Below are 11619 nucleotides of genomic sequence, written 5' to 3'. Positions count from 1 at the left end.
AAGTGTTAGCCGGAGGTACTGGTGCTAACAAAACGAATGTAAATGTTGACCCGAGGTACTGGGGCTAACATATTACATATAACCTAATAGACATCCGAAGATAGTCCAATTCTTCCTCTGTAGCAGCAGCAGGTGGAAGGAATGGTTAGTCCCTTTAAAGGTACTCCTAGTATAAGTATTAACCGTAGGCATCCGTAGATGTTCATTACCCACTGTTGCTAACAGATGGGTTCCGGAATGGTTAGTCCCGTACATATATCCCGAGGTACTGTGGGATAGAGGCCCATCTAGGTATCCCGAGGTACTATGGGATAGGGTCCTGTCTTAAATATTCCGAGGTACTGTGGAATAAGTAGGAAGATTTACACAGAAGGTACTGATAAATCGTTCTCGTAATTCGAGATACAAGTAATCCTGTTAATGTATACAGATAAGTGTATCTATGGAAAGGTACTCATGTAATGCGTTCATGTAATCGTGTTCATGTATCATGTAAGTATATGTAAAGGTACTCATGTATCAGGAAAACATCTGTAAGTACTCATGTATCAGGCAATGTACTAGTATAGACTCATGAATGAACTGACTCTTATTTGATATCTTCTGACTATCCCTATGATAGCTAACTGGAAAGTATGTTGTTGTTCAAGTAGGTTTATGCAAGGTATCTAGGAGCTTTAAACAATAATATTAAGTGACTTGAAGTCATTATACCATTCAAAACTAATACTTCTGTTGTCCAAGTATTTTAAGATAGAAAACCATTTCACGTGACTTCTTTTGAAATATGTGAAATCTACTGAGTGAAAACATAGTTATAAAATACATGAAACTGATTTAATAACATGTTTGTTTCTACTTGTATTCCCCCCCCCCCCCCATTAAAGCATTTGAAATCCTTTAAAACATTGATTACGGGGTATGAACTCGCCTGTAGTTGGTGATTGGAATGAACTGAACGGTATCGGATTGCTAGGTGTCAAGCGAGGACTTGTGCACACACTACGATCCTAATGAACATATAATCACACATATATGCACTCAATTAGACACAAAAGACTAATTGATAATGTTTAAGACATCTTAGATATAGATAACACTTTATGTAAGTGTTTTAAGCCGTAAGGACTCCATCTAAGCTATTGTGGGACATGGTACTTGAGTTTAGGGTTTCCAAAGGACCCCATATGAGAGTTTACTCTCCATATACCATCACACATGGAGTTTACGGTTGTAGACTCTTGAGTTTACGGCCGTAAACTCCCAAACATGTGTGTTTGGTGTGTTTTGAAGTCCAATATGCTTTCTAGAATTATTCTAACTAAGTGACTATGTTCTTGGAAGGGTTTAAGGCCTAGAAGTACTCCAAATAGGAGTTTACGGCCTAAAGGACATTTCCCCTTGGAGTTTACGGCCGTAAACTCCCTTGGGGTGATTCCTTGGTTGTTTTCAAGTCTCTTGTACTAGTGGGATGTGTTCTAGACTTTTAATCCTAGCATATGAAGGCATTAGGCACCACTTAGTGCCCTTTATAGGAGTTTACGGCCCAAGAACCATGTCTTGGCCGTAAACTCACTTGTTTAAGTGATTTTGGTGTGGTTTGGTCCTTCCATTTAGTGGGTACAATTTCCTTGTAAAGGGCTAGGGCCTTAGGTGTCATGAAAACACCCTTTGTGACCATTTACATGGATTTTACGGCCTAGGAGAGTTCTGGGCCGTAAACTCACTTTCTTTTGTGTCATTTGAAGTGTTTAAGACCTTAAGCTACTTGGGGAATTAATCTAGATGCAAGCCTTAAGGTCCTTAAGTCCAAAAACCACCATTTAGCCCTTTGAAATGGAGTTTACGGCCTAAGAGAGTTATGGGCCGTAAACTCCCAATCTTGGGTGGTTTTGTGTGTGATTTCATGTCCCTAATGTGTTTACCTAATGTCCTAAGGCCTTATTCTAGCATCAATGTCCGTTTTGGCTTTGTTTCGGGAGTTTACCGCCCAAGAACACCTTGGGGAGTAAACTCCTAGATCTCATGATTTAGCCCACTAAATCATGTTATATGCATCTAATATGTAATCTAACACTACTAGAAAGAGTTACTCACAATCTGGGATAAAAACCCGAAGATCTGTCAGAGAGAAAATGGCTTTTCTCTAGTTGGAATTGTGAATAATGAATTAAATAAATTCAGAAAACTATTTATAGTCCTGAAATATTTTGACAGAAAATATTTTTATTCTTGAACTTGGGCTGTAACTTTATGAAACTTGAAATGTTCAAATTTCACAAACCCAGGAGCATCCACTCTCCTGATATCTCCTAAAGTGTAAACCCTAAGGTACACTAACTTGTTCGGAAAAGTCTAAAAATCACTGAAATTGGACTGACTTCTATTGAATAGATATTGTTCGTACAAATGGAAATTTCGGGTTGTCACATAACTCGTGTGTGTGTGTGCCTTTGGGTGTTAAAGCTTTGAGAGAAGATTTTTGGTGTAAGAGTTTGGGGAAAACAAGCGATTGAGGCAAGGAGCTGGGAGGAGATCCGAATTCTTCTGTTGTGGACCTCTCTTGGGAAGGTATTAAACCTTTACCCTCAGTTATTTCAGTCTAGACCTTATCTTTGATTGAGTTTAGGGGTTTTATGAGGGTATCAAGTTGGTATGACATTCTATGGACTAGATCTGAAATTGTAACTTCAGATCTGGACCCTCCTTGGAGCATACACGCATAAAGTTCCAGCTTTACTCAAGATTAAGGTTCCCTTGGTCCATGAACACCCATTAAAAGTTTGGTTTTGGCATTAGGAGATTGTGAAGCAATGCATGCACGTAAAGTTTGCAACTTTACGTGATTAGCAGTCCTAAGGAAGTTGGATCTGCAATTTGGGGCCTTGTCATGGCTTAAAGATGTCTGCATCTTAAAATGACTGAAAGGACTCGGCGAGTCGCGAAGCCGACTCGACGAGTCATATGATGATGTGCATTGAACTCGACGAGTTGGATGAACAACTCGGCGAGTCAGATGAAGGAAACAGTAAACTCAACGAGTTGTTTGAACAACTCGGCGAGTTAGATAAAGATGGCCATGAAACTCGACGAGTTGAAGAACAACTCGGCGAGTCGGAAGAGTGTAACCAAGGATATGGTTGCGTGTATACCCGTCGAGTTGCAAGGAGAAAACTCGACGGGTGGCCTTAAGGATTGATCGGGATTCGAAGGAACTCAACGAATCACCCCGATGACTCAGCGAGTTGGAATGTGCTCCATGGACTCGGCGAGTTGCCGAGTGTACTCGGCGAGTTGAGGTCAACATGGACTGTTGACCTTGACCGAGGACTTTGACCTTGATCAGGAATTCACTAGGGGGTTACAGAGTGCTTTATAAGGGAAAGGACTTATGAGTATATTGTGCTATGGTTATAGGTGGTGGACCCCGTGTCAAGTAATCCGATAGTTGGAGTTTACCTTTCGAGTTGACATCTGCGAGGTGAGTTATCCTCACTATATCGGTAAGGTCTACGGCACCAAGGCCGACCCTTAGAGTGTTATTGTTATGGTATGTTGCATGTGATCGTGATCTGTTCGATTGGAATCAGGGTATATAGTATGATATGCTCTTATGATCCTTAGGGATTGGTATGTTAGTGACCTGTTAGGTCGATGCTCTAGTTACGAGTGAACTCTATGATTGATGGTCTATGAGATAGATATGTTTGCTATTTGTATATTCCAGTATATGATAGTATGAGTACATGGTTATTTGATTGTTGGTTGGGTTGAGGCGGTCCTGCTTTGTGCTGAAGGCCAACACACCCTCTGAGTGGTCCGGGGAGACTGTAGGGCCACGTGGTGGACCAGTCATGCCGAAGGCTCGGGATAGATCCAGTCAGACTGTAGGCCCAGTAGGGCGGACCAGTCTGGCCGATGGCCTATTATGTATGTTGTTTGATTAATCGTTATGGCTATGGTTTCTGCCAGCGTGGTATTGGTATTTTGGGGGTAGCTCACTAAGCCCTCGGGCTTACAGTTTTCAGTTTATTGTTTCAGGTACATCAGGATATCAAGGGAAGGCGAATGGGTGACCGTACTGTTCCTCATCCTCATGATCTGTTTTGGGACACTCTGATGATAAATGAATTGGAAATGTTTTGTAAAAACAATTACTATTTGACTCTTTTGTTAGTATTAAAAGTTTAAATTTGGCGTAAATTTTATGGGTGTTACAAGTTGGTATCAGAGCCTTAGTTTGAGTGAATTAGAGGAACACTCGTGTGAATCCAGTCTCAAATCAAGGAGATTTTTGGAAAATAAGTTTTAAAATGGTTTTTCAAAATAAAGGATGGAGGATGCAGAGGGTACGATTAGCCGGAATCTGTAAGTAAGCCCCAAAATACCATACAGTTATTTGATACTCTGATATGTTAGAACAACATGCTAGTGCTAGGCTAGGGATCTTCAGGAATTGCATGATAAAATTGCCTGATTATATGATGCCAATTAGCCTAGGGATCCTTGTATATGGAATTGACATCATAACTGCAGATGTTTAGCGTATGCACCACGGCTGTGTGTAGTCGAGATCCTATAGCCTGAGAATGTCTGATTCGACCTTAGTGTAGGATCGGATATTCGAAAGTCTATCGGGTCCAGTGCTATGTGCAGCCAGTGTACACTAGCGCTGCAGGGGATGATGGAAGTTTCATGGATGTGTGAGTGGTGCGGAACTGCAAGATCAGTTGCTAGTTAGGAGATGTCCCCTGTTAGTGAGGGTTGAGCGCATATTATGTTAAATATAGTTTAGGGCGTTGTGGTGATACTTGAGACAAATATGGGTAGGTGTGGAAGGTAGTAGGGGCCCATACTACTGAAACCACAGGACCCATACGCGTAGCGAGGAAGTCACAACCCCTAGGAATTGAGGGTGTTGGTCTTCCGTCATTATATGATTTGTCTGAGACATTGAGTGTGTTTGCAGTATGGTGGTGATGAGACGTGTTGCTTCGGGATCTGGATCAGGGTCAGGAGACGGAGGATTGGAGGTGCCGATAGCACCTGAGCCCGTGGTTCAGATAGGACCGAGGAGTTGGATGCCCGGATTCGGGAGATCATGCACGACGAGATTGCTGCTGCGTTCCGAGCACAGCTGCCAGAGATGTTTGGGTCGATTAAGACCGCAATGGCCGAGTACTTTGACGAGCGATATGCCGCTCTAGCAGAGACAGCTGTCGCTGCAGCCACTTCGGCTGTAACTGCTGCAGGGGTTGGAGGAGGAGTAGGTAGGGCTTTCCAGGACCGGGACTTCGACAATACGAAGCCCCCGATATTTGATGGTACACAGGATGCTATTCGGGCTATGAGGTGGTTATCTGACGTGGAGGGATGTTTCTTCATGTGTTCACGTCCTGCTGACCAGAAGGTCAGGTGTGCCTTGAACCTGCTGAGGCTTGGGGCGAAGGACTGGTTTAGGCTGACGACTGGGTTGTATACTGATGATCAAAGGGCTGCTATTACCCGGGAGCAGTTCTGGGATATGTTTCGCACCCGCTACGTTCCGCGCGTGGAACGGGAGCGGCTTGCTCATGAGTTTTTGACCTTGAGACAGGATGGAGAGTCAGTGATGGAGATTACCCAGATGTTCACGGAGAGGACTATGTTTTGCCCTGAGTTTGCGTCGGAGCAATCTCAGATGACCCATTATCTGAGTATGCTTAAGACGGATATACGACAGTTTGTGGCTACACAACGTTGTGATACCCTTCTGCATCTTCAGGAAGCCGCGAGGCGGCGTGAGTTGGAGATAGAGCTGTAGCTGAAGGAGCAGCGTCAGGCATCGGTACAGTCTCAGCCGGGGCCTAAGCGGTCTAAGACCGCTGATACACGGTCTGGGGGTCAGCAGAGCCGCACTTGTGGAAAGTGTGGCAGGGTTCATTCGGGAGTTTGTAGAGCAGGAGGTGGGTGCCACAAATGTGGAAAGGAGGGTCACTATGCCAGGGACTGCCTTCAGTCCGCCCCTCCAGCAAACATGAGGATTTGTTACCATTTTCATCAGGTTGGTCATGTGAAGACCAACTGTCCGCAGCTCGCCCCCAAGCCGGCACAGGGTTCCGCGCCAACTACTGTGAGGATTGGAGATGGGAGGCCAGTCAACATGGAGCCTCCGAAGGCTCATGGTCGCGCCTTCCAACTCACGGCCGAGGAGGCCAAGGCAGCACTGGATGTGGTTGCTGGTATGTTTCTATCCTCTATCTCAGTTATTGTATTTGTTCTATGCTTATTGGTTGTGCCTATGATCAAGTATGTTTTTAGTAAATTCTTTGCCTGCTTTGGTTTTATTTGACTCGAGGGCGAGTCGGTCGTTCGTATCTCAGACCTTCTCTAGAGGGTTAAGTGTGCTGATAGATGATCTTGAGTGTCCGTTGCGAGTTTCGATCGCCAACGAGCATGAGGTTTCTGCTTCTTCGGTCTACCGAGAATGCGAGTTGGAGATTTTCGGGGTGTCTTTCCCAATAGATTTGATTCCTAATCCCATGGGGGATGTATGTATGATTGTAGGGATGGATTGGCTTAGCCGTTTTGGCGCCATGATCGACTGTGAGGGACATCGGGTGGTGGTTCGAACCCCAAGTGGGGGAGAACTGGTAGTATATGGTGAGGGCACCAGGTTGGGATCAGGGTTTTGTTCGGTGGCCAGGGCTCGACAGTATATTTAGCACGGGTGTGCCGGTTATTCGGCGTATGTGGTAGATACGCGAGCTAGGGAGCAGCTCTCGGTTTCAGAAGTCCCAGTGGTTAGAGAGTTTGCTGATGTGTTCCCGTAGGAGTTACCTGGAGTGCCTACGGAGAGGCAGGTTGAGTTCAAGATTGATCTAGTTCCAGGTGCAGCCCCTATCGCTAAGGCGCCGTACCGTTTGGCACCGCTCGAGATGCAAGAGCTATTATCTCAGTTGCAGGAGTTGTTGGGTAAGCAGTTCATTCGTCCGAGTAGTTCACCCTGGGGAGCACCGATTCTCTTCGTCGGGAAGAAGGATGGTTCACACAGGATGTGCATTGACTATAGGGAGCTGAATAAGTTAACGGTGAAGAACCGTTATCCGCTCCCGAGGATAGACGATCTTTTCGACTAGCTGCAGGGTGCATCTTGGTTTTCCAAGATCGATTTGAGATCATGATACCATCAGGTCAGGGTGAGGGAGGAAGACGTGGAGAAGACCGCGATCCGGACTCGTTATGGTCATTACGAGTTCGTGGTGATGTCGTTTGGACACACCAACGCGCCAGCAGTGTTGAGGGAGTGCGTCATTGATTTCAGTAGGAGTTGGGATTCCCACCTACCGCTTGTAGAGTTCGCCTACAACAATAGCTATCATTCTAGTATTGGCGCCCCACCTTTCGAGCTATTGTATGGGAGGAAGTGTAGGACCCCAGTCTTTTGGGGCGAGGTTGGGCACAGGGTGATGGGTCAGACAGAGGTAGTTCTGCAAACTACCGAGATGATACAGCAGATTAGACAGTGGCTGCAGACCGCCCAGAGTCGATAGAAGAGTTATGCTAATCGACACCGATCTGAGTTGGAATTTCAGGAGGGTGACACGGTTCTCCTAAAGGTCTCACCCTGGAAGGGTGTGATCCATTTTAGGAAGAGAGGAAAATTGGGTCCCCGTTATATTGGGCCGTTAAGGATTGTTGCCAGGGTGGGCAAGGTGGCTTATAGGCTAGAGCTTCCGGAAGAGCTTAGCCGGATCCACAACATATTTCATGTTTCGTAATTGCGAAACTGCGTTCTGGACCAGGAGGCAGTGGTATCATTGGATGGCATTCAGGTCGACGAGCGCTTGAACTATGTGGAGAGGCCTGTGGCGATTTTGGAAAGGAAGAAGAAGATTCTGCGAAACAAGGAAATACCTTTGGTAAAGGTACAATGGGAGCACCCGAAGGGATCCAAGTGGACATGGGAGCCGGAGGCGGAGATGCGCGAGCATTACCCGACATTGTTTACCTCAGCGGAATTCGAAGGCGAAGTCTAGTTCAAGTGGGGGAGAGTTGTAGTGCCCCGACTCTCAGGTAGTACTTTAAATATAATATTTTTGAGTTTTGGCCCTACTCGATGAGTTGGTTGCCCTACTCGTCGAGTAGCAGCGGGTTGGATCGCGAGTTAAGTGATCTACTCGGCGAGTCCTTTGTGGGACTCGGCGAGTAGGAACTGGAAAGTGAAACCCTAATTCTCGGGGTTGCACCCCCTATTTAAAGAAGCTTAAGCCTCTTTCAGTTCCTTGGCAGCCCCCTTTGCATCTCTAACTCGTGTGTGTGTGTGCCTTTGGGTGTTGAAGCTTTGAGAGAAGATTTTTGGTGTAAGAGTTTTGGGAAAACAAGCTATTGAGGCAAGGAGCTGGGAGGAGATCCGAATTCTTCTGCTGTGGACCTCTCTTGGGAAGGTATTAAACCTTTACCCTCAGTTATTTCAGTCTAGACCTTATCTTTGATTGAGTTTAGGGGTTTTATGAGGGTATCAAGTTGGTATGACAATCTATGGGCTAAATATGAAGTTGTAACTTCAGATTTGGACCCTCCTTGGAGCATACAAGCATAAAGTTCCAGCTTTACTCAAGATTAAGGTTCCCTTGGTCCATGAACACCCATTAAAAGTTTGGTTTTGGCATTAGGAGCTTGTGAAGCAATGCATGCATGTAAAGTTTGCAACTTTATGTGATTAGCAGGCCTAAGGAAATTGGATCTGCAATTTGGGGCCTTGCCATGGCTTAAAGACGTCTGCATGTTAAAATAACTGAAAGGACTCGGCGAGTCGCGAAGCTGACTCGACGAGTCATATGAAGATGTGCATTGAACTCGACGAGTTGGATGAACAACTCGGCGAGTCAGATGAAGGAAACAGTGAACTCGACGAGTTGTTTGAACAACTCGGCGAGTTAGATAAAGATGGCCATGAAACTTGACGAGTCGGATGAGTTTAACCAAGGATATGGTTGCGTGTATACCCGTAGAGTTGCAAGGAGGAAACTCGACGGGTGGCCTTAAGGATTGATCGGGATTCGAAGGAACTCGACGAGTTGGAATGTGCTCCATGGACTCGGCGAGTGGCCGAGTGTACTCGGCGAGTTGAGGTCAACATGGACTATTGACCTTGACCGAGGACTTTGACCTTGATCAAGAATTCACTAGGGGGTTACAAAGTTCCTTATAAGGGTAAGGACTTATGAGTATATTGTGCTATGTTTATAGGTGGTGGAGCCCGTGTCAAGTAATCCGATAGTTGGAGTTTACCTTCCGAGTCGACATCTGCGAGGTGAGTTATCCTCACTATATCGGTAAGGTCTACGGCACCAAGGCCGACCCTTAGAGTGTTATTGTTATGGTATGCTGCATGTGATCGTGACCTGTTCGATTGGAATCAGGGTATACAGTATGATATGCTCTTATGATCCTTAGGGATTGGTATGTTAGTGACGTGTTAGGTCGATGCTCTAGTTACGAGTGAACTCTATGATTGATGGTCTGTGAGATAGATATGTTTGCTATTTGTATATGCCAATATATGATAGTATGAGTACATGGTTATTTGCTTGTTGGTTGGGTTGAGGCGGTCCTGCTTTGTGCTGAAGGCCAACACACCCTCTGAGCGGTCCGGGGAGACTGTAGGCCCACGTGGCGGACCAGTCATGCTTAAGGCTCAGGATAGATCCAGTCAGACTGTAGGCCCGGTAGGGCGGACCAGTCTGGCCGATGGCCCAATATGTATGTTGTTTGATTAATTGTTATGGCTATGGTTTGTGCCAGCGTGGTATTGGTATTTTGGGGGTAGCTCACTAAGCCCTCGGGCTTACAGTTTTCAGTTTATTATTTCAGGTACTTCAGGAGATCGAGGGAAGGTGAAGGTGTGACCGTACTGCTCCTCATCCTCATGATCTGTTTTGGGACACTCTGATGATAAATGAATTGGAAATGTTTTGTAAAAACAATTACTATTTGACTCTTTTATTAGTATTAAAAGTTTAAATTTGGCTTAAATTTTATGGGTGTTACACTATGGACTAAAATCGAAGTGTCATTTATGTAACTTTTTAATCTCATGGTATCAAATTGTAACTTATAAATTAATTAGGGTTAAGGAGGGAATTTCACTGTTAATTTTTTCCGGAATGTTATACTACTCCCTCCGTTCCAATATTATTGTCCACAGACAAAAAACACACTGATTAAGAAAAACATTAATTGTCACTAACTTTATTTAATAAAATGACAGTTTTGTCCTTATTTGCATTTAATGTTCCATTAAATACTTAGTTAGTTAAGTAATAATGATGGAGTATTTTGGTAAAAATGTTATTTATTTAAGAAGTGGACTATTATTTTGGGACAAACCAAAATGGAAAGATGGACTATAATTTTGGGACGGAGGGAGTATTAAATATGGAATTGATTTGAAACTTTTAATGGTTTCCTTATTGTTAGACTTTTAAAGATTGAAATAGAGCATCTTCTACGTAACATTGCATCATATGTCACCATAAACCTACACTACCGTCATCTTCATGTCAATACAACCAACACCACCACAACTATCAACACCATCAACGACATAACCACAATAAGAACCATCATCACCATAATTAACATAACCGTCATCACCATCTCAGGTTAACACTTTACTTCAAGCTCTGGTTTCTTGTTTTAATTGTTATCAGATTAAACATAAAAGATATGTTTTCCTCAATTTAAGATCTGATTTTTTTATCGATGTTTTGTTTTTATATCATTTGCATTTAGAGATATGATTGCTACTGATGATATGTATCTGAAAAACAAAGAGTATGATATTTCTTTGTTAGTTTTACATGAGCCCCAGGTTTTTGTTAAAATGTTTGAGTGAAATCTTGAACGATGAATTTTAATATTTGTGTGTAGTTAGATGCAATAGTATAATAGAAAAAAGCATCTACACCATTATTAGACAATTTATAGAATTGTTTTTATCTGTTTCCTTTGACATATTATCTTTTTTCATATTTCATTCACCTTATTGTTTTTTTTCTCATCCCTTGTCTAGTTGTCTTGCCTTAGATCACTTATGCACTCTGATTTATGATTATGATGTGGCTGGTGGGTGATTGTTATGTAATCTAATTTGGTAGATATATTGTTTCTTTGAATGGGTTTAATTTCTTGTTTATTAAAGCCTCAACAAAATTACATTTTTTTTGTTTAATCAAGATTTCTCGTTTCCTATCTAGTCATTTAGGCACAAAGCTAGCTTACTAATAATCATATATGTTATGAATTTTATCCAATCATGTTTATTGTCGTGTAATTCACTAAATGACCTTGTTGAATCAAAAAAGTAATTATAAATAATTTATTATAGGTTGACTTCTAATAAAAATGTTCATAGGGTGTTTAAGGGGTGTCAATTTAGCAACACCCATATTTAAACTTAGGTCCCGTTTGATAGTTTCTGTCTAGGAAAGTGTTGTCTGGTAAAGTGCTGTCTGTGAAAGTTTTCTGATTGGGAAAGAAACAATGCTATTTGATTGTACATCTGATTGACTGTGCTGAATGATGAAAAAAAGTAATAAAAATAAAAAATAAATTTAAAAAAAGTTATTTAAAAAA

The sequence above is a fragment of the Lactuca sativa genome, chromosome 7 (assembly GCF_002870075.4).
Source record: "Lactuca sativa cultivar Salinas chromosome 7, Lsat_Salinas_v11, whole genome shotgun sequence".
Lineage (NCBI taxonomy): Eukaryota > Viridiplantae > Streptophyta > Magnoliopsida > Asterales > Asteraceae > Lactuca > Lactuca sativa.
This window is presented reverse-complemented; position numbering follows the sequence as displayed.